The sequence below is a fragment of the Sciurus vulgaris genome, assembly GCF_902686455.1.
Source record: "Sciurus vulgaris genome assembly, chromosome: 16".
NCBI classification, from domain to species: domain Eukaryota; kingdom Metazoa; phylum Chordata; class Mammalia; order Rodentia; family Sciuridae; genus Sciurus; species Sciurus vulgaris.
This window is the reverse complement of record NC_136477.1, coordinates 30,929,652-30,948,193: the sequence shown is the minus strand read 5'-3', so window position 1 is coordinate 30,948,193 and position 18,542 is coordinate 30,929,652. Positions and strand designations below refer to the sequence as shown.

The window sequence follows — 18,542 nt, the reverse complement described above, 5'->3', positions numbered from 1 at the left end:
AAGTGGAGAGATTTACACTTTCAGAAGTTCCAGTCCACGTAGGTTTGTCCCTGTTGCTTTTGAGACTGTGGTGAAGCAGTGCATCATGGCAGGAGCACACAGCAAAGGAAGCTGCTCACTACATGGAGGCAGGGAAGCAAAGAGAGAAGAAGGAGCCCGTGTCCCCATATTACCTTCAAGGGTGCACACCAAGTGACCTAACTTCCTTCTCCTAGGTCCCATCTCTTAAAGGTTTCACCACTTACTAATAGTGTTACAGACTGGTGACCACACCTTTAACACATGGGCCTTTAACACTTACCAAAACCATAGCAAAGGATGAATTCTGAGCTGTGAGGCAATAACTCAATAACTGACCCACTCTCTTGGTTGTGATTTATCTTGTAAAATCATAACATAGGTGATGTGCCTGCCCATCCCCTAATGGGCTTCATTGACTCGAAACTGGAAAGTTGTTAAAGTGTTCTAGAGAGCAAACCTTTCAGAGAGGTGGACTCCCAGGAGAAAGATCTGCAATGCAAGCCTGGCGGGGTAGCTGTCCTTTGGACTGTCCTTCCCTACTGAAAGGTAGTCTGTATCCATTTGGTTTACAGACTTGGAATCACAAGGACATGGGTTTGAGTTTCAGTTCTGCCACTAACTGGCTGTGAATTCAGACACCAGTGTGTACCGAACAGTGCTCCAGAGTTGGCCTGCAAGTGTACAGCTTTCCCAGTCATATTACAGGCTCACCCACAATTCCCTAAAGCAGGAACAATATACTTTTCAAATAAAGGGCCAGATAGTAAATATTTTAGGCTCTGAAGGCTATGTGGACTCTGTTGTGACTATCCAGCTCTGCCTTCCTATTACAAAAACGTCCATTGACAATGCACAAATGAATAAGTATGCCTCTGTTAGGAAGGTCCAGTATTGGACCTAACTGTGCTGGAACAGGTGTGTCCTTAGGGGCCCTGATTCTTGCCTCTCCCTTTCCCAGAGGGAATTTTATCTCAAGTCCCACCGACATGCGTTGGGATGGGCCTCAGTTGGAGTTCCTAAAGACACCTTGGTGAATTGTACTATCTTTGAGTCTGGAGGATCTGGGAGTTGGGAGTCTTGCATGCTTTCTATATAGAATATCCCAGGCTTTTTATTTAAACTTGGTCTTCAGGGTCCAGTTCCACAGACCCATAAAGGGACAGCTTTTGCTAAGTTACTTAAAAAAAAAAACCCAGATGCTAGCTCTTACAGTGGTGCACTGTGGGACACAGAAGATCCAATCCCCTGGTTAAGCAGCAGCAGTGACAATACAGATCAACAAACCAGACCTGACTTTACTGTTTTATTGTTGCCATAGATACTACAAGAAAGAAGTTGTCACTATAAACAGAGGATGATCTGTTAATGTCACCTGTGAATTTTCTTGGCCAGAGAAGATAAAGCAAATTTGAATATATCAGATAGTGCATTTTAAGGAAAAGTAGGGGTCAATAGAGTGAAACATTAAATGAATCACTTAGTGTGTGTGTGGGGGGGCGAAGCTTCCCAAACATACTTGCCAACATGCCTCAGTTCTAGGCTGGTTTGAGCTTGGTGGCTATTGCCCACCCCTCTAACTCATAGCACAAGGTAGCTGTGGCACCCTGGCATCTTCCTGTGCCTGGTTTTGGTTTTATTTGAGTTCTGGGGCAGAAATGTTGAGGCCAAGATATTTATGTCCTTTTGATAACTGCGACTTAAGCTGCTTCTTTGACAGACAAATTCTAATTAAACAAGTATAATAAGCTGCAGAAACAACAGCTCTCAGTGCTTTTCCTGTGGCATGTCACCTCCAAAAAAGCTACATCCTGTAACTTGCAGATACTGTCTCCATGAAGGAACTGTCTCCATGAAGTTTCCTTGGCTGTTTCTCTAGAGATGTTGGGTAGGCTAACACTTTCTCTCTCTTTTTTTTTTTTTTCCTAGTGTAAAACTATTTTTAGGCATTAAATTAATTGTAGGAAGGTTTAAGTCAAAGAGATTTGTACTTCTTTGCAGTGAACTCTAACCTTAGTTTAGGAATATTATAACAATCAATTAAGTAGCTGGGTTGGGACTTAAATTTTGGTCTTTCTGTCACTTTATGTTCCAGGAAATAAGAAAGTGGAAAGCAACAACAACAATAACAACAACTAAAATGAACCAAGTAGTCTGGTGCTGGATTTGGGGTATAAGGTTTGACTTGAATTTGAAGAATGGAGCATCATTACAGCAGTGATATTCAGTATGTTATCGGAAATGTGGGCCTGGAAAGTGGTAGCAAGTGCAGGGTGGAGATTGTAAGGAAACCCGACGAAACCACTCCGGACTCGGGAAATCACATAAGGGAATTTATTAAGCAAACAGAGTGTCTCCCTGCAGGGTAAGAGAGAAAATGAGAGGAAAATAGAAAGGAAAAGAAAGGGTGCACGCTAAAGAGAGTGGAAAGCCAGGAGGATAGAGAAAAGTGAGTAGGACAGACAGAAGAACGGAAAAGATGGCAGGGAAGCTATAGTAAAGCAGTTGAATTCCACTGGGCTAACAGGGGACCAATATCAGAGAAGGATACTTGCAAGCTGACTGATGAACCAATAGCTAGCCAGGATGTTCACAGATTGACAAGTGGTTGGGAGGCGGGAAAATAGTTGTACCTGATGGGTGGGAGAGCAGCTTTATACATTACAGAGGTATAGTTGTGAGAGTCTCCTGTGTGGAACTTTATTCCTCCAACACCCCTTCTATTATAAACTCATTAAGTGCCATTTTTTTTTTTTTTTTTTTTTGTACCAGGGATTGAACTCAGGGGCACTTGACCACTGAGCCACATTCCCAGCCCTATTTTTTTTTGTATTTTATTTAGGGACGGGGTCTCACGGGGCCTAAGTTGTTTAGCACCTCACTTTTGCTAACTTTGAACCTGCTATCCTCCTGTCTCAGCCTCCTAAGCCTCTAAGATTACAGGCATGCACCACTGCACCTGGCCAGTGCTGTTTTTTACACGTTGTGGTGAAAGGAGTACCAATGTGGAGTCAAGCTGTACTTCTGATACTGAGTTTGATTTTAAATTGCTGTGTGTCTTTTGTAACGTTTTTAAACCTCGGATTCTGGAAGGAGTATGACTTTGATGGGACTGGTATGCATTTAGGCTAGAGCCTGGTTTGTTCACGTGGCAGGCACAGGATTCCAAGAGAGTGTGTGGAAGCAGCCCAGGTCTCTTGAGGCCCAGTTTCAATGCTTCTTCTGTCATATTCCATTGCTCAAAGCAAGTCAGAAGACCAGCCCGACGGAGGACCTGCAAACTAACATTGGGAAGAGGCAGAGAGAGAGGAGAACTTTTGCAAATAAGACACACTGGCCTGGTTTTCATTTTGGGATCTTCAAGGAAACTAAATGATTAATATAATATACTTTGGGCATGTGATCTGCCTGGGTGTGGCTTTCATCAGGAGAAGTAGGCTGAAACAAGAGAGAGAACCCTGGACAAGGGAAATACTGAACTGGTTGGAATGCTTGAGTTTTTGGCCAAAGGTTCCAAAAACCTTTATTAAACCCATTCTATTTTAGCACTAGAGCTGCAGGTAGAAAAGGGGTGATCCTTTCGAGTTTTTGTAGTTGCATGTATCAATGATTTGAGGAGGGCGGGACATTAGAGGCAGTCACTTTTGGCAGTTAAAGGTTGCCATGTTTAAAGTGCACTGGGTCCTTGCTTCCTATTCAGGTCAGCTTTGAGCCTGGATCACTGGCCCGCCGTTTTGCTGAGGGAGCGCTGAGTAGCAGCAGATGAACAGTATTTCTTGCACTCCAAGGCAGGCCTTTCCCCCTGGGAAATCTTCTCTTGTTAGCTCAACTCCTGAATTGCTTGACCCCTTTGGGGGTTGGTAAAGTCTTCATGTGCATCTGTATTCTGCTTGCTTGTCCTGGTTGATTTTCAACTTTGTTTTCCAGCTGTGAAAAACATATGTACGAATGGCAGTAATTGGGAATTTAATAATTTTTTGATGTTTCTTGTGGTGCTTGGGAAATCCACTGAGAATGATATATATATTTTTCAATGTTTCCCTATTCTGTGCTAAAACCATACATGGATTTTATTTTTTCCTTTTTCTTTTCTTTTCTTTTTTTTTTTTTAAGCATAAGGCAGGCTAAGTTTGAAGTCAAGTTTCCTTTTTGGAAGGTATGTGTATCGGTTCCTTATTTTCTCCTTTTGTTTTCATTGCTATAGTAGTCTATCATTTTTTTCCAGGTTACTTTAGAAATTAAAAAAAAAAAATAGGTGGGGGGAAAGAATGCACTAGAGCTAGAAATCAAAACAGTCTGAGGGTTGTCACCCTTTGAGAATCTCTCTTGTGACTGTAGCAGGATGCTAATGTATTTTACCTGACATTATTTGATTACTGGGTCATCAAAACAATACTACTTCTACTATATTGACTCTTAAAAGCTCAAGAATTGCAGACAAATTGTAAATTGTGCTGTTACCATGCCATGTGAGCTGAGGGAAGCAGATTTTGGAAGGAGTGGGAAGATGTTTGGGTATCAGGCCCAACACCACCACCATCAAGGAGCTGGGGGTCCTTAAAGAACCTGCTTCACCTCTCTGTGCCTTGGTCTCCACACTTATGAAGATAAAGTTTCTAATTTAATTACTGAAAAAATCCTTTTATTTGAAGAACTAAAAGAAACCGTCTCACTTTTATATGGCGGACCTTAGTTAAGAACAACTTGAATGTTCTGGTCAAGATGGGGAAGGAGTCTGATCATTAAATAAATATGCTGTTTGTAGTAGACCTTTGAGAAAGTTGGTAATCCATGCCCTCTACCCCCAGCAACCTCAACTGTCCCTTTGATAAGTTTCTAGGTATTTGGATTCTTGACTGGGCACTGCTGTGGTTTTCCCAGCCTTTTCTTATCATGTTTTTTAGTTACAAAGTAAGACTGATGGCTGTTAGAATTTGTACAGAATCAGCAGGGGATCCAGAGTATAGAGAGATGAGAGAGCAGAGGTTAAAGTTATTTTTCAAGCTTGTTAACCTTTAAATTCTGACTTTTGCCCATCATGTGAGTCTACATGCATTCATCTATATAATAGTAAAATAATTCCTCTTTGGTGCAAGTTCACTGACATGTATACTGGAGACACATGTGGCATCACTCCATGTAGGGATATTCTCTGTGAGTTTTGGAGTGGAACAACCCATTTCCATTCCTCTGTGTACCTCTTTGCCCCTGTCTCAACCATAAATGGCAAAGAGGTATGGAATGAGGGAATCAAGAAATGAATTCTAGTTTCTCTTAGCTGTTTGGAGAAGAAGGGGTTCCATTAACACAATTTCTGGGAGAATTCCCAAGGATGAATGTGAGCAGGGCATGCTTTCTGTGGTTGGACTTCACATTCTCTTTGCATTATTGATGCTTGGGGGGCCTTGGCTTATCTACTGGTTACTGTTAAGAAGGGAAGTCAGCACTTGTGCCCAATGTGCAGGAGGCATGATGTCATGTTCTTGCTCTCTCTGTTGCTACTACTGCCTGTGGATGCTGACATTTATTAGGTGCTAGGCAATGTGCATCTACATTTATCATTGACTATCAAAAGCAACCATTTGCTAAATGTAGTGTTATTACTTTCACTTGACCAACCTGGAAATTGAGACTAGAGGCTTCTTTTGACTTTCTTAACCAGCTGGTGAGTTAGAAATGTGATTTGAAGTGAGCCAGCTAGCCTCCAGATTCCCTCCTTGAATATTGTGCTATCTTCACAATTGCATCTGTCCCCAAGATCACAAGGGTTAAAATGCTTCCAATTAGTTTGTGTTCTTGACCCTAGGCTAAACTTTTTCAGGTGATTTTGGTCAGAGCTGCAGATGTGGTGGGTCATGATGCCATGGAAACTTTGACAGTTGACTCTTTAAAGGGCCCACTGAGGATGTGATATTGGTGGGTATGTATTGCAGCAATTCCTTTGCATTACCTACAGGACTTCTGTGTTTTGCCCATGTTTTGTCTGACCTCTAGCTTACTTTCTTAACAAATCTTCCTTTGTCCTTTTTATTTTAGCAATGCTCAAAACTTGTAGTTCCCTGAATTCATCATGCTCTCCTGATGCCTGGGGAGTTGGCCTCCTTCACTGTCCTTCACGTGGTGGTCTTTTCTGTCCCTCTAGGCTGCACAAAATGCCCTGCCTGGTCACCCTCTTGACATTTTTCTAGGTTTTTCCTGGCTCAACAGAAGTCCTTACTCTCCCTCTAAGGTGACACACCTTTGGCATTTACTGTCTTGATTCATAGTTACTTATCACATGTGTATTTCCTAAACTTCTCTAGAATAAGGACCAGATACTTCTCATCTGGCATCTCTTCATTTCTGTTTTCCATGAGCATTTTTATTTTATTCCCTTGCTGGGCTTCTCCCCTTCTGCTTTATACCTACCAAGATTTACCTCACCTGCCTTAAACACATCCTTCCCTTTATTATGGCTCTGCTTTCTCATGATCCCTAATGTCTTGGGAGTATTGTTTGCATTCACTGCTTTCATGTACATACTACCTGCTCATCTTCACCACTCTGCCATCTGACCACTCTTCTCTCTACTCTGTGGAAGCTGCATCTGCTGTTAAGCAGAGCTGCAATGGCATCAGGTAAAGGCCGTTCTTCATCCTTGTGACCTTCCTATGTATGAAAATACTATGAAACCTTCACTTTCCTTGAGTCACATGAGAGAAAGCTCTCCTGGTTCTGCCTTCCTGGCTCTGTGATAGGCTCTTCTCCTCACCCCTGCCTCAGAATATTCATATTCTTCTTCATCTTGCCCACAGATAGCTTCTTCTTTCTTTTACTCTCCTTTCTGAGCCTATGCACTTCCATGGGTTAATCTGTCATTTGTGAATAAAGCAATTCACACATATACACACCCAGCTTGTAACATGCACTCCAGGCCTGGAGTTTTCTTTTTCTGGCCTCTATGCTTTGGTATGACCCAAACCAAGATTGTCGTCTTTCTTCCCAAATCACCCTCTTCTTCTGGAAGTCCTTGTTTTGGTAATTTCCTCCCAAATGGTCATCTTTAATGTCTTTTTCCCCCTGGGTTCACCTCTTTGTTATTTCCACCCTTCTTTCCCACTGTGTGAAACCTCACCCTTGATTGTTTCAGCATTTGGACCTTTTCCCACCCTTCTACCAGCACCACACACTCTTGTTGTATTTGAAACTAGGCCTGGGCAAATCTGACATCATCATTTTAATGTTTCCCCATAGTGACTAGCACAGTTCCCACATTAAATAGGCTTTGAGTTCAAATAAATTGACCTTTTAAATTACAGGTCCAAATCTGACAGTATTGAAATAAATTTAGAAAATAAAGAAAAAAAAATAGCCATAAATATACTACCCCAGCACACTGTATGACTCTGGTATGTTTTCTTGTTATAACCCCATTCCCATTTTCATGCATATTTTGTCAAAATAATCATTGTTACCCAGGGATTCACACAAAGCACACAGGGTATTTCTCAGTATCGATACAAAGGGTCATATCATAGCCACTAACATTGATCATCAAATATTTCCAACTCTCTGCCTTCCTGGCACATGGCAGGATTGTACTTTCTAGCCCCTTGTAATTAAGTGAGACCATGTGACCAGTTATGATCAATAATCAATTAATTGCTAGTGTGAGATCCCTCCCCAGAGAACTCTTTGGAGAATAGGACTATTTTGTCAGCCTTGGAGAGCATGGCACCGGGGAGCCTCCAAGCTGCCCATGATAGACATGAAGGGGAAGTAAAAACTACATTTTTGTTATTTTAAGCCACTAAAATTTTGGGATTATTTGTTATTACAGCAAACAGTAACTCAATTTGGCATGTAGATTGCAACTTCTGGGAGCAAGAGAAAATCTGAGAGATTTTCTGATTTAATACCATTGGTTTTCAGAGACAAACTGAGGCTAAGAGAGGTAAAATGCACTGTCCAAGTTCCATACAGAGTCAGTGTTGGCACTGGACTGGGGTCCAGGTTTCCGATTCCTTGAACACTTTGCTCTGTTCAGCAGCTTCTGGGCCCCGCAGGAGGCCAACCTCAAGTGATACGGCCTTGCTTTTCTTCTCTGCTTTGTAGTAAGCATTTCTGCTGCAGTGTGTGGGACTGGGCAGTCCCTGGAGTCTGGGTCACTGGCCCTGATCTAATTTTTTACCTTGACAGGTCATTCAAGAGAGCCCTGGGGTCCACTTCTGGAGCCCTCCACAAAATGGCATGGCACAGGTGTCTACATCAGCATTACAGCAGCTAGAAGAATGTTTCCTTTCACAGATGATAGCCTTGAATTTTATGCAATGGCATCTCTGTTCAAGTGAAAGTTCAACAATTCTACTTTAGAATTATCTGATGGCGATGAAATTCTCAGATTCAAAGGTATGAGGATAATTAGGACTCTTGTTAATCATTCTGCATCCCCTCTCCCCACCCCCACCCCCAGCAATGAAATTCACACAGATTAATTACTGCCTGCTATAAATAAATGCAGAGAAAAGCAATCTGCATAGGAGAGGCAGAGGGTAACTGTCATTTAATATAGCACAGCTTTCCGCACACCTGTTCTCTCCTCGCTGTTGCCATGGAAACCACACTTTATAAGAGAAGCTATGCATAATTAGCAAGGATGGAGGTCTATATCAATCAGAATAATTTGGAAGAATACTAAAAGCCCAAAGGAGCGGGCAAAACTACTTGTCTCAGTAGGAAGGAATCAGACCTCCACTGTGTGGTAAATGAGGAGGCAGTTACAGTAGGAAATCAGCGGAATTAGCAATTCTGGGTCAGCTGAAGAGCAGGGAGCCAGCCTTACTCCACTAGAGAGGAAGGAAACTTTGTCATCGAGTTTGGTTTTTTCTTTTAAGTGCTATTTAGAGTTGCACAAAGGAAATACAAAGCCAAACAAACACATCAATGTATTTCAGGGGATGGGACTTGGATGACAAGATCTTCACTTCTGAGTGGGGAGCTCTGCACATCTGGAGCCTCTACTACCATTTTAGGCAATGAGGCTGGGGCACCAAGATTCCAGCTGTGGAGGGGGCAGGTCACTGAGTGTAGGGCTCCTTCAGGGAACAGTGAGTAGCTTTAAGTCAAAGAGTGGGATTATATGAGTGGTTGGAATCACCAAATTACTTTTTAGTGGGAGAAGGGACCTTAGTTTTCATATGCCCTATTTTTTTGAGCAGCAGTGAGAATCACACAAGGATGCAACTCACCAAGGTTTCAAAGCCAGCTGGTGGCCAGTCTGGACCCAGGACTCAGCTCTCTGCTTCTTGGTTAGTACTGTTTGCTGAGGCCATTGATCCAGACCACCACTGCGTTGGTCATCTTGGCCTCAAATTCCTTGGTTACAGTGGGGATGAAACTGAACACCTGGCATGAGAAGTCATCCAGACATTGACTTTTTGCAGGCTCTGACGATTTCCCTTTATGTGTAGACATGAAAATTCACTCATTTTTTTTTCAGTTGTGTAGAGAAAATTCATTAAGTAAAATGAGATAATATTAAGTTCTTTTGAGATACACACAAAACATTCTATAAACCTATAAACTCTAAATGTCCAGAGTTCATACTGGATTTGTTAATATTCATTATTAATTCCACATGTATATATTGAACCAACTTTATTCTAGATGCTGGGACACAGCAATGAGGAAGGTATGAAGATCTGCTCTCATGGAACTTGCATTCTAATGGGGAGAGATAGAGCCCAACTATGTGAGTGAATTAATAATATAAATTTAGGTAGTGTCAGTTCAGTGAAGAAAATAAGGCAGTGTTAGGCCAGGGATAGGGATTTGGATTTTAACCTAATTACAATGAGCAGCAGCAAAGGGTTTTTAAGTTGGCAGTGATGGGATCAGAGTAGTCAGTACCTTGCCTTGTTCCCCAGAACCACTTAAACCACTGCTCTGTCGGGTTCTGAGTGCCCATTGTCTTGGGTCTGTAGACCCCCCGGAGCCTATTTCTAGAAACTTCTGTTGTCCTCACAGCAGGCCTTGAGGACAAAGGGAATGGGGTCATAGCTTGGAGATTTGGCTTCTCCTTTCTCTTTCACCTTTTCTCAGTTGCTCATTCTGTGCTTTTTCTCTTTATGGTCCTGCTAATAACTGAAAGAACAACATGAGAATAATAACAGGAATGAAAAGGTAATAATAGCAAAAGTTTATAAAACGAAACCTTACCATATGCTTTTTGTACAAATTGCTGTGGGTTGCTCAACTCAGCAACTCTTCAGAAAGTAGGAACTATCCTTAACTTGATTTTGCAGATGAAAAGACTAAGATGATTAAGTAGTTTTTCCAAGGTCAAATGCCTAATTTAATGGCGATGCTAGGATTTGAAACCAAAACCTGCCTGTGCTGTTAACCTCTATACTATTTTGATCAATCAATCAATTAACATGTCGACATGTTAACAGGGAAAGCTTAAATCCCTTAAATGAAGAGAAGTGGGAAGAATGAAAGCATAAGAAGCATAGGTGCTTTGTGTTTACCACATGCAGGAGTTTGTGCAGTGCTGTGAGATAGATATCATGAACTGTATCATCGGAATGAAGAAATGGAGGTTCAGAGATGTGAAATAACTTGCTGAGGGGCTGCAAGGATTGCCTTTGTCTTGTGGTGCTCTGAGGAAGGTCATCACAGTGGAGGTTTAGGGTTGGCCTGCCTGGGAATTTGAGTGGCGCCTTAATGGGAGTCAAGAATACCCTTCAGGAAGCCAGGAAAGGACTGGAGGGTCTTCAGGCCCTTGGAGAGTTACCTTGGGCCACTGGTAGCCTCCTAGAGGACCTTTAGGGGACCTGGTTTTAGGGCACAGTAAGATCTTCTGGTGTGTCCCCAACCCCTGGAGTAAACTTGAGTGTAGATGCTGGGCTCTGCCTTATTCCCCAGGTGCACCACCTGAGCTTCCTCTTATTTGGGGTATCCCACAAGCTCTGCCTCAGATTGCTTCTTTGCAGACTGTATTTGGCCCTTGCTGGCCTGCCACAATCTGATTGTTCTTTCAAGGTTTTGCCTCAGCTTAGCCTCCTTGACAGCAGTGGGTTCCTGGGGCATTCTCCTGCCACGAAGCTAACCCGTCCTTCTACTCTCTGAGATTCCACCTCTGCCAAGTGCACTAAATGTTATGGTACGATGCTTCAAAACTAGTCCTGGCCAAGAACCCACAGTCAGCATCCTCTTTAATCAGACATTACATTGTATGTTTTCCAAACTCAGAACCTGCCTGAATCGAGCCCTGTTTGCACATGCTTCCCCACTGAAAACCCAGCTTCATCTACCAGACCCTGGAACATGATCCTAGTTCCTGATTATTCTTTCTTTGGGATTTGACTTAGTATGCTTGACCCCGAGTTGGCAGGTTTACCCTAATTAATTCAACAAGAATCTCTCCAGCTTTGGGGGGCTTGTAGTCTAGGGATGATTGGAAGACAAAGTTCTCCAGGAAAGTACAGAAGACTGCTCTCAGCTCCAGTCTGTGTGGGGGATACAAAGATGCAGCCTCGAGATCCTTGGTGTGGCTGAACAGGTTAAAATGACCCCTTGATCCTGCTTCCATTCCAGGGGTCACCAGCAAGCAACTGTTCTGAAAATAGTGAATCCCATCACACTGGTTTATGAAGAAATTATCCCAGTGCTCTTCACCCCGTTGTGAACCAGCAGGTTTCCATCCTGGCTTGCCCAGGTACCCAGGCAGTGGAGTGGTGGGCATCCTTTCATGGATGCCCTATCACACGGTTTAATGATATCAGTTAGCTTTTGCTGCATAAGAAACCATTGCAGAAACATATTAGTTTAAAATAACTACCATTTATTTAACTTGTATTTTCTTTGGAATGGTTCTTCTGACGAGGCTGGACTTGGCTGGGTTTGCTCATGTGTCTGTGGTTGGTTGGTGGGCCACCTGGAGCCTAGCAGGTTCTGTAGGGCCTCACACACACACCTGACTGTTGGCTAGCTCTTACCTGGGGCAATGGGAGTGACTGGGTGATGTGACCTTCATCTTTTAGTAGACCAGCCTGGGCTTGTTCGCTCTTCAGTTGGCAGAAATCCAAGAGTAGAGAAAGTACAAGTTCTAGTGGGCAGGTGCTTTTCAAGTCTCTGCTTAGATCACACTTACTTCTGAAGCAAATCACATGGCTGAGCCCAGAACCAACATGGAGGGCACCAATGAAGGGATATGTGAAGGGTCACTATTGCAACAAATCTCCTATCATTTCAATTCATGCCTGCAAAGAAGGATTGACCTGAGAAGTGAAGACTGCATTCTGGGTCAAGGTGGCCAGTAGGAGGAATTCCAGCAAGTACCTAATTCTGGTTAACATAGGTGACTTTAAAGTCTTTCCTAAGGGTTCTAAACCCATCTCTGATTTTGTGTACTTTGCGCACTGTGTTGGAGGTCAATCTGTAAATATGACTGTTCTTTCTCCATCCTCTGGGTCAGTTTCTTCCCTCTGGAAAATCTTCTCCTAATACGGCTTGTGTTTCAGAAGCCAGGTCCTTCTCTACAGACCTCAGCCCTTCTGGGTTTAATATTTGCACATTATCTTTTTCTTTACATTCAATTGAGCATTTATCAGAAACAATGATGGTGTGACCCATGATGAAGCAGAGTGAAGAGTTTTCTCTGGAGTGGTTATATTGGTGCCATGTGGAGCTGGATAATCTTATTGAAAAATGATTATTTCAGTTTGAAACTGGGATTTTTTTTTTTATGGATGCCAACCTTAATGGTATTTTTATCACATCAAGGCATATCTTGAACCCAAGTAATTCTCTATTCCAGAATCTTATCAAATGATTATTTTGGCTAAGGTTTAGCACAAAAGATTGATTTTATGTTTATTGCTTTGGCTTTTATATTGATTGTATATTTGTATTGTTGTACTGAATATGGTTACTTATATACATGTACATGAATAAAATATGTTTAATAAGCATGCATAAAATATATGAACTTGAAAACTGTTCCCTGGTGGAACATTATAGTCTTGGTTGAAATATCTAAGTGACTTCCAAAAGAAATCATTAGTTCCGCTCCAGTGTATTTTGTTTCTGCATTGGAGGTCACACTACACACAACTATGATTCCTAATTTTGTTGTTGTTGTTGTTCTACAAATCCTCCGAGAATTCTAGTAACTTTTGTGACTAGGACAGAACAAATTAAAAATAAAACAAGACAAAATTGTTGGGCTGTTTCCTAGGAGGGCAGACATTTGCATTATTTACCTGCTACCTGAAGTATTTCACTCAAAGATACATCCTCAGCACCCCATGGACTATTAAAACCAATCTAAAATGCCTGTTCCACAAAGATGTTCTGGAAGCTGTTTTTACTGGGATGATGTTTAACTTATATTACATTTGTATATAATATAGGACTCAGATTTTTCAAAGTTTAGTCTTTGGATGAAAGTAATTATCCTTTAAAGATACAAGTATACCACAACACCAATGGGAATAAAATACTTGGAGGTGCTGGCCTTGCCTTGGAGGAATATTCCTCATTCATAATTTTTCATTCATTCTGTCATTATTATGGAAAAATGATATGACAGATACCAGGCTGGTAATGTTGTGGTGGTTATTGTTTAAAAATCCTATTTTCAACATCAAATAGCCTGATTTGGAACATTCGACAATTTCTGTGGTGTAAATACTCACAACATAGCTGATTTCAAGCTATCAACAATGTGATACTGAACCCAGAGTTGGAAAGAGATGTAGAAATTATCATCTGCAAGTTCATGCAACAGCCTTGTATGTTAGATGCTGAACATACATGATGTCTAATACCTAACATCTGAGACAAGGTGTAATGTTTAGGTAGGAGTGAGTTAGGCAAAGGTACAGGTGGGGTGTGATGGTGGAAAGGGAGGAAATGTAGACAGAAGAGCAGCTTGTGCTACAGGTATATAGCACAGGTAATAACAAAAAGGATCTTTTGGTGTTATAGCTTGGGTGTGGTGTCCCCCAAAAGCTCACATGTAAGACAATGCAAGAAGGTTCAGAAGATAAATGATTGGGTTAGGAGAGCCTTAACTCAATCAGTGAACTAATCACCTGATGGGATTTGTTGAGTGGTAACTGAAGGCAGGTGGGGTGTGGCTGGAGGAGGTGGGAATTGGGGTATATATTTGTATCTGGCCAGTGGCATCTCTCTGTCTGCTTCCTGACCATCATGTGGGCTGTTTCCATCTGCCACACTCTTCCACCATGATGTTCTGCCCCCACCATGAGCCTCGAGGAATGGACTCTACTGTCTTTGGACTGAGACTTCTGAAACTGTGAGCCCCCAAATAAATCTTTCCTCTTCTGCAGTCATTCTGGTCAGATCTTTTAGTTGTAGCAGCCAAAAAACTGACTAGAACACTTGATAAGAAGGTTAAGTGGAGTTTTTCTCCATGGGGTTCTGAGACCTTGGGGGATGGGTTTGCTCTCTATCACCTAAAACTGGAAAGAATGGTAGATTTCTAGTTGGCTTGTCATGACTTAGCTTTACCAGTGGTTTTCAAACTTTGGAGTACAACAGAATCGCCTCAAGGGCTTGTTAAAACAGATGGCTGGGGCCCACCCTGTAGGGAAGGGATATTGCTGTTGCTGCTGTTCTGGCAATCACACTGTGAAAAACATGGGAGCATCCCATTTGGTGTCACCAAATGTTGGATTTATTGGCTCCAGAAACCAGGTTCTTTTTAGTCTTGTTTTGTCAGTTCTCTGCTTGGAGAGACTATGCCTTGTTGATGCGAAGCAAATCCCATGCTGTGCCTTCTCTGTCCAGTGAGAGATGGTATTTCAGAAATGACACTAAACTGCAAAGAGCAATTAGCCAAATTCAGGAGTTGTGGTTTGAAAGATAGTCTTTAGGCAAGCCCAGGTGACTCCACTTAGAAGAACTGGTTCTCTCCCTTTTGGGCAAGAGGTTTTCTTACAAATACATAAAGGTTTATATCCTGGGAATAGAATGGTTCTGCATAGCTATCTGGCATGGAGGAGTCATTTGACTTTTCCTATATAAGAAAAAATCTTTTATTTGAGAATCTCTTGGCCACTAATAGATTTTGTTCTTGACCATCAGTTGAGGAAATGAGGGAATCAGTCTTCTCTGATGTGAACACCTATGATGTGCTGTAATGTTGGTGACTTTTTCTTTAGCCAACGGTTACTTCCTGCTTTCTCTGACTTCCTGACTTTTGCTGAAATATCACTTGTCCCTTTTAAGGGGAGGTTTGACCAGATGAAAAATTATTTTCTGCTGTTGAATATGCCATGATTAATTTTACCTGCTTGTTTGCAGCCAGTTCTTGAAAGGCAAGTCAATTTTTGGAAGTGAGAGATTTGGTCAAAACTAGGTTGGAGAATTCTTGCCTACAACACTTACCACTGACATTCCCTCAATTATTGTTATCTGTGTCTGTTGGTGCATTTTGGTCCACAATGATAACAACTTTACTTAGAGATCATAAAGTGGTTAAAAACAAAACAAAACCATACCAGGCTTACTTTCCAAAGCACCCTATATTATCAACCTAACACTTCCAACAAAATACCAGATAACATTTTCTGATACACAGATACAATTTATCCATGCCTGGATCAGCTGTGTATGCATCTATTTATTTATTTCACTTCCTAAATAAGGAAGCACTAGGTGAGGGCAAGATGAGGACTGGGCTATTTCATTTTAATTTCCTTCGACATTGACCACCTGCTTCTGCATAGTTCTTTAGATGCTGACGTGTGTTGAGAAAGCAATGAGCTGCAGTCTATCTGGAGTGGTAGGACATGTGCATGTGGCCTAGGTAAACAGTGAAGTGAGATAGTGTAGACCAAATGGCAAAATGATCGATTTTAAGCACTAGACACTCCCTGAGTTCACAGAGGAAGTTGATCTGGGAAGTCCAGGTTTCTTGGATTTCAGGCTCCATCCTGCTCTTACCCTCTTCTTACCATAGTCCTTGGACTGGTGGTAGAAAGCAGTCTGGAGGGACTGTCTGAGGAGTAGTGGAGGCTAGGACAGGTAGCAAAGGTATGATGGACCCAAGATTGAGATACATCAGGGCTAAGCTAAGATTTTTGAACTTGAATATACAATTGATGGGTATGGCCCAGGAATTTTTGAGAACAGCTATGAAGTATGAACCTTATGTTTTAGTGAGACTTGTGTGACAATGCACAGGATCCAGATTTGGACTGGGAGTGTTATGGTTTGCATGTGAGGTATTCCCCAAAAGCTTACATGTAAGATAATGCAAGAGGTTCAGAAGAGAAATGATTGGGTTAGGAGAGTCTTAACCCAATCAGTGAATTAATCCCCTGGTAGGGATTAACTGAGTGGTAACTGAAGTGGTGGGGTGTGGCCGAAGAAGGTGGGAATTGGGGGCGTGGCTTTGGGTACATACTTGTGTCTGGCCAGTGGCCTCCCTCCTCCCCTCTGCCCCCCTTCCCCCCTCATCCCCCTCCCCCCGCCTCCCCCTCCCCCTTTGATCATCATGTGAGCTGCTTCCCTCTTTGGCCATGATGTTCTTCCTCGCCTTGAGCCTTGAGGAATGGACTCTGTTTATGGATCGAGACATCTGAAACCATGAGCCTACAAATCAACTTTCCTCCTCTATAGTTGTGCTGGTTGGGTCTTTTAGTTGTAGCAGTGAAAAAGCTGACTAAAACCGGGGGAGAGAGGAGTAAGGGGGTCCAGGCATGATCCAGGGGGGGTGAAGGTGAGCAGTGAGGAATCCATGGGATGGAGAGATGGAGGGACAGAACTTGCCAAGATACAAAAGGGACCTTGTGGCTAGAGGTGAGGATCGAACAAGATGGAAGAGCTTAGTCATTTATTTTTATTCATAGGAAATGGGAAAATTGGTGTTGTTGCTGAGAAAAGCAAGCCAGGTGGGAGGGCTCCCTCTGGCTGATGGTGATGCCTTCAGTTCAGAGTCTGTTGTGTGTGCGCTGAGCCCCACTCCGACCACCCTGAGGGGAACCTGTTCAGTGGGCAGTAGGCAATAGAGGGTTGGGATTTTAGCTGAGATTGGGACAGTGGTCAGCAGAGGCATGAAAGCTGGCACTACGAACTAGAATCAGATTACCAAAGGATGGTATTCAAGCAAAGAGGGCAAGGGCGATGCTTATTTGCAAATCTTGTTCATTGCTTGTTAGGTGCTGAACTTGGTGCTGAGGATATCACATGCACCATCTTGCTTAATCTCCCCTGCAACCCCCCACAGTGCAAAGAAAGAAGAATGGAGGAAGAAACCAGGGCCAAAGCAGGGAGCCTTTGTGCACGGGTGGGGTCGAATGGTTGAGAGGACTAGTTATGTGACCTTGGGCAACTAACTTAAACCCCGAGGGCCTCCATTTTCTCAGTTGTGAAATCATCACAGTTCCTATGCCCTGTTACTTACTGCTGTCTTACAAACTGCCTACAACTTAATGTCTGCAATGGCCATTACTCATTTGTTGTCTTCGTGAATTTGCAATCTGTACAAGGCCAGGTGGGGGACAACTTGTCTCTGCTCCAGGAGACCAGGGACCTCTGCTGGGAGGACTAGAAGGGATGGGAGGGCTGGTTGGGCATCTCCCTCTGCATGATGTCTCAGGGTCTCTGGGTGTGAGGGCTCCACTTGTTCTTTCCATGGTGATGGGGTTCCCAGCATGAGTGTGCCAGGAGACAGAAAGTTGGGGCTGTCAGTCTTTATGACTGGGAACCGGAAACCAGCACAGCTGCATTTCCATTATATTCTATTGGCAAAGCAGTTCTAGATTCAAAGGGAGGAAATAGACCTGGCCTCTCAATGGAGTGACCTTCTTTGGTGACCCCTTTAAAAGGATTGAAGATTAAGTAATAAAAGGAACACAAAAAGCTTAGCCCAGCACATGGGACATATTAAGTGCTCAATAAATGATAGCTCCTATCATTATTAGAGATACTATCAGGATTATCAGGGAGAGATTAGGTGCTCTGGTTCAGTGACCAGGATGCCACTGGTGATCTTCTAGACACAGTGGTCACCTTGTTCTCATGGTCATGGTAGAGAACAAGGCTTTGAGGTGGCCAACGTCAGGAGGTAAGGAGTCAGTGACAAGACAGCACACGGGCTGAAGAAGTTCAACTGGGGAAATCCAGGAGCGAGGGTGTAGCTGTGAGTGGACAAGGGGAGGGCAGCAAGGATGTTCAGAAGATTGTTTCCCAGTGGGATGGCTCAGGTGCCCGTGGAGACACATGCATGTGTGAAGGACAAGGAGGCAAGATGTTTGGAAGAGGAAGTAAGGGAGTAAGTCTAAGAGATGGAGAGAAAATATGTGGGTATATCTATATTTTAAAGGCCAAATTTCTTCTAGGCAACATATTTAAGATTTTGAGACAAATGAAATTGACTGGGATACAAGTTTCTTACAGGAGGGACTTTGAGAGGAAGGATTGACAGGCCTCATTTCAGGCTGGTAGGCACAGCTTCCTATGCTAGGCTGAGGTCAAAGCTTAAGCTGGAAGGGGACCTGGGCTGCTGGACA

General features: G+C 42.8%; 1 long non-coding RNA gene across 7 annotated transcripts in view; it reads left to right on the top strand.

The window, feature by feature from the left end:
* The window catches only part of LOC306645974, a 778,688-nt gene that overhangs the window by 61,677 nt on the left and 698,469 nt on the right, over nucleotides 1–18,542 (top strand). For 3 of the 7 annotated variants that reach the window (XR_013759775.1, XR_013759776.1, XR_013759777.1), the window contains exon 3: nucleotides 8,197–8,406. The exons of 3 other annotated variants lie outside the window; for them this stretch is intronic. This is a non-coding gene — a long non-coding RNA (uncharacterized lncRNA). Of the gene's footprint in view, nucleotides 1–8,196; nucleotides 9,524–18,542 lie in introns of those variants that run through there. One more of the 7 variants, XR_013759779.1, reaches the window with a different exon arrangement.